Consider the following 5,192-nt stretch of genomic DNA (forward strand, 5'->3'; position numbering starts at 1 on the left):
AAGCTGTAAGCCTCCAAAATGGAGGAGGTCAAAGGGCATGCCTCCTGCTATATAGATAACCGATAGTATATTCTCAGTAAAGGGGTTCACCCTGTATGTTTCCACACTGATTAAGGATAGTTCGGGAGATACAAGAAAAGTAAAAAATGATATACACATTATACGTGCAATAGATCATAGCTACCGTAGAAAAAGTAAGATCATGCTTTGAAATAAGATGAGTAAAATTAAATATGCTGTGTGATGGACCAAAAAAGGTACATCGCGTCTCTGAAAATGTACGGTGGTTTTCTAAATGATACAACGTAATCTAAATAAGAGCAATGTAGAGTCCTGTGATTTCTTAAAAACAAAAACAACAACTACAAAAACAAAAAAACATTGTGACAAACTTTGACAACATGTTTCATGCGGCATGGACAAAAATACTGTTTGAAATAATTTGTATAAGATCTAAGACACCAAAGTACAGTTTTTGCTTTATTTTTTGAACAGACGCTTTAGTAAAAATAATACCTTAGGTTAAATTTATGTAAAATCATTTATATCATACAGAAGTCTTCTAAGAAGATACGATTTTAATAAAACGTTAAAGCTTTGATTTAAACAGTCTTTTAATTTTAAAAGATCTAATTTAAACTTTTAATATTTCAAATGAATTTAGTATGAATAAAACTCTGGAAAGCAGACTAACTTTACATATGCTATGACATTGGCACATCCCAGAGGCTCATCTGTCCTGTAACTCCTCTCGTCTCTGTGAGGGGGTCATGCATTCATTTCACCCTGTAGTTTATCACTGAAGGAATAAAAAAGGAATAAAATTTTGTTCATGACTTTGGACTGTTTTTATCATTGCATAAAGAACTACATCTTCAGCACTGTGGAAATGTAAGGTATTTTTATATTTATATACTTTTTTATTTATATATAAATTAATTTAGCTAAAACTATGTTTAAATAGTTTGAATTCATTTTAGTAACATACTTGTTAATATTCATTGAGTTATATACTTTATTTATAATCATTTAATTTAAAAATAGAGATTGGTTAATTTTATGGAGCCGGGTTAGTGTGTGCGTGAGTGCAAAACAGCTTAGAAATTACATTAAATTATTTATTTATTTTTATTTATTTATTTTGGAAAATGTAAAAATGCCTTTTTCTGTGATGGTCGTGTTTAGGTGTACGGGATACAGTACACAAATCATTATGGCTATGACTATATTAATAAACATTATACTTTAGAGCACCATTAAACAAAATCATTAAAAAGATAAATAGAAGATACGACTGTATTACAACGTTTTATTAAGACTTTAAATAATTCATTGAATTGAATTTAAATCTTCTTTTATTTTTCTCACTGTCCCAGCAATGCAGAGGGTCTCATGTAACACACACACACACACACACACACACACACACACACACACACACACACACACACACGCAATGGGATTTACTTCTTCAATTCTCTGAATATGTAAGATGATTTTCTTTATTTTGTGTTCATCTAAAACAAAACTAATTGGTGCACTGTGTTTCAGTAAATTTAGAAAAGATGGTTATTTTTAAAATGAACGATATAATCATATCATTTATATACTTTTAAAGAACAGAATGTATTTCAACTCTACTTAGGGTGAAGATAATATATTTGTAAATGACTAAATGTTATAACCGTTTCATATATACTTGTAAAGAACAGAACGTTTTCAACTTTAGTTAGTGTGAAAATATTATATTTGTAAATGACTAAATGTAAATTTTATAAATATTTCATTCATATACTTTTAAAGAACAGAATGTGTTTCAACTTTAGTTACTGGGAGATATTTTCTCACTTCCACCGTCCTCAGCAATCCCCTGTCCTCTGGAATATGGAGGGAGATCCTGCGAAGCCACGTGTCAAAGTTCAAACATAAAACCTTCACAACTTCCATTAAATCAAACCCTTATACTCACGAGGCCAGACATATGGCGGTAGATTTACTTCTTCAACCCAGGTGAAAATTTATTTATTTATTTTGTGTTTTTGAAAAGATATTTTATCAACCATTTCATTTATATACTTTTTAAAGAACAGAATGTGTTTCAACTTTAGTGTAAGATATTTGTAAATGACTAAATGTACATTTCATTTATATACTTTAAGATCAAAGCTTTTTCAACTTTAGTTACTGGGAGATATTTTCTCACTTTCACTCCCCAGCAGGGGGTGCAGGAATAGGGTGGTGTCTCACTCACAGACAGACGCACACACATAGCGCGGAGACCATGCCTGTCATGTGCTGGTGTTTGAGAGACTGAGGGGGAGGGAGGGTGTCATGAAACACACACACACACACACACATTTGTAAATGACTAAAATTTATAACCATTTTAAAGGAGCAGCATGCTTTTCAACTTTAGTGTGTGAGATATGTAGCATTATTAGAAAAACTTTTTCTCACTATCCCCATTTATATAGCGTGCTCAGGAATGCAAGGATATCGGATGTCACTCACAGACAGATGCACACACACACACACACACACAGTGCGGAGACTGTCAGATGCAAAAGGAGAGAATCACTCGGAGGAACTTTTTTCAACTTTTTCAAAAGCTCCTCAACTCTTTTCAACTTAAACCCAATTCTCTGAAACGGTAAGATGATTTTACTTTTGTAATTCTAATCTATTTTAATCTATATGCGACATTAGAAAAATTATTTTCTCACCCCGACACGGAGGGGATTTCCCACACCAAGAAGTTATTTCCCCCCGGGGTCAATAGGTCAAAATCAATGGGGCAAAGACAACTGGCAAAGACAACTGGCAACTTCATATATCATACAAAGGTCAATAGGGTAAAGACAACTGTCAACTTGATCGATCGATAGGTCAAAGGTTAATCCCTACATTAAGCGACCTCCGGAACAACCCCTCCGGAAGGTCAAAGGTTAATCCCTACATCAAAGGACCTCCGGAACATCCTCCAGAAGGTCAAAGGTTAGCCCCGCCCACCTGTCAATCATAGGGTCATAAATCATTTTGACATAAGCCGAATCATATAACTACTTCTGTGGTATCTGAGAAGATATCACGCATCATCAATGGCAGCATATGCTGTTCAGCATATGATGTATAAAAAGTATGTGTAAAATGTGTGTCCTCATTCATAAAACCAACTTATAAGTTTAATAATTCAAGTAAATCGATGATTTTTAAAATATAGGACTGTTGAGGAGGTGGGGAAAAAAGGAATTTGTGCTCTTGTCAGTGACATTGAAATTCAGGTACATATAAGATTTTTTGAAATTAACAATGTCTAGAAATTGTTTGCTATACTAAATATTTTTTTCAGGAGTTGTTCCAAGGAATTGTGAAAGGCTCACTGAAACCTACGTGGAACAAATGGTGGCAAACGAAGACTGGGAAAATGTCAAAACCAAAGAGCTTTCATCCAGCCTTATCAGCACATGTTGAGGAACTTCTAGGACACATTGACAACATTGTGTTTAAGCAAAAGAAGGAAAAAAAGCTTGAACATATCGACCTTATAATGTGTGAACTGATTCCTGAGGTACGCATTTTAAGGTATCATTTTGGTACAAATATATACTATATAATATATATTTTAAGAAATGTAATCTTTTGTTGTTCAGATAAGCCTTTTGATACTGAGACGAACGGAAGGTTTTAGTCACTTTTGGGCTGAGATATCTTATCTTGTGGAGTGTGTCATTAAAATGGCCTTGTAATGTCACAACATCCTAACAGTGAGTGATGTTACATAGCACAACAGACTTTGCGTGTGTACAAATGCACGTGTTGCAGCATGTTTGTGTGTTTTGCAGGTCATGACCCAATCATGCCAAGGGGAAATGACGACAAGGTTCAGCGAGCTAACTACGCCTGCTGCGTTGTGCCTTCCAGTTTGCCCATCTAAGTAAAAACAGTGAGTGATGTTACATAGCACAACAGACTTTGTGCGTGTACAAATGCACGTGTTACAGGATGTTTGTGTGTTTTTCAGAGTTCCTCAGCCAGTCCAGCCTCCTCGTCCACCAAGTCACGACCCAATCATGCCAAGGGGAAATGACAACAAGGTTCAGCAAGCTATCTACGCCTGCTGCGTTGTGCCTTCCAGTTTGCCCATCTAAGTAAAAACAGTGAGTGATGTTACATAGCACAACAGACTTTGTGCGTGTACAAATGCACGTGTTACAGGATGTTTGTGTGTTTTTCAGAGTTCCTCAGCCAGTCCAGCCTCCTCGTCCACCAAGTCACGACCCAATCATGCCAAGGGGAAATGACAACAAGGTTCAGCGAGCTATCTACGCCTGCTGCGTTGTGCCTTCCAGTTTGCCCATCTAAGTAAAAACAGTGAGTGATGTTACATAGCACAACAGACTTTGAGTGTGTACAAATGCAAGTGCTACAGGATGTTTGTGTGTTTTTCAGAGTTCCTCAGCCAGTCCAGCCTCCTCGTCCACCAAGTCACGACCCAATCATGCCAAGGGGAAATGACAACAAGATTCAGCGAGCTATCTACGCCTGCTGCGTTGTGCCTTCCAGTTTGCCCATCTAAGTAAAAACAGTGAGTGATGTTACATAGCACAACAGATTTTGCGAGTGTACAAACGCACGTGTTACAGGATGTTTGTGTGTTTTGCAAAAAAAAAAGCTGCTCTTTTTCAGTACCACAGCGTCCTCGTCTCATGGTGTCATCTCATGGTCTCAGGTGCCTCGGCACATCTCACCTGACTGCATCATCTAGGCCTCAGGATGGTTCCACAAAAAATTGACTGCACATACAATATGAATTACTTCAAACTACAGATTGTACTTTACATACAGCAAAAGACACTGCATCTATTTGGGTCTCATTAGTTAATCCAGGATGGACCTAAAAAAAAACTTTAACCTTACGGTTCATTAAACATTTTTAGCACAGCTAACTCAACATTATTATTTTTTTAATCTTCACACTGTATAGCCAGAGAACTATAACAAAAGTATTTAGGAAATTAAAGACACACTACAGTATGTCTGTTTAAAGCTGCTTTGTATTGTTGTGTATTTTTAAAAAAATCTATAAATGTCCAAAAATGATGTGCATTTTGCTTGTAGTTTTGTGTTAATAAAAATCAAAATCCATTACATCACATAATTCAGTTGTTCATTTTGTATTGTATTGTGTAATT

At 35.8% G+C, this 5,192-nt stretch overlaps 1 long non-coding RNA gene across 2 annotated transcripts; it reads left to right on the forward strand.

Moving 5' to 3' along the window:
* Positions 1–3,064: 3,064 nt before the first annotated feature.
* LOC143703347 (uncharacterized) lies at positions 3,065–4,579 on the forward strand. Of its 2 annotated transcripts, XR_013190949.1 has the most exons (8): positions 3,065–3,136; positions 3,221–3,281; positions 3,350–3,568; positions 3,651–3,764; positions 3,843–3,943; positions 4,022–4,157; positions 4,236–4,371; positions 4,450–4,579. It is a non-coding gene; the product is annotated as an uncharacterized LOC143703347 (long non-coding RNA). The 2 variants fall into 2 exon arrangements; XR_013190955.1 differs by lacking the exon at positions 3,651–3,764.
* Positions 4,580–5,192: the final 613 nt, after the last annotated feature.

Source organism: Siphateles boraxobius, unplaced genomic scaffold (assembly GCF_051911475.1).
Source record: "Siphateles boraxobius isolate OS27281-9 unplaced genomic scaffold, OSU_SipBor_1 11, whole genome shotgun sequence".
NCBI classification, from domain to species: domain Eukaryota; kingdom Metazoa; phylum Chordata; class Actinopteri; order Cypriniformes; family Leuciscidae; genus Siphateles; species Siphateles boraxobius.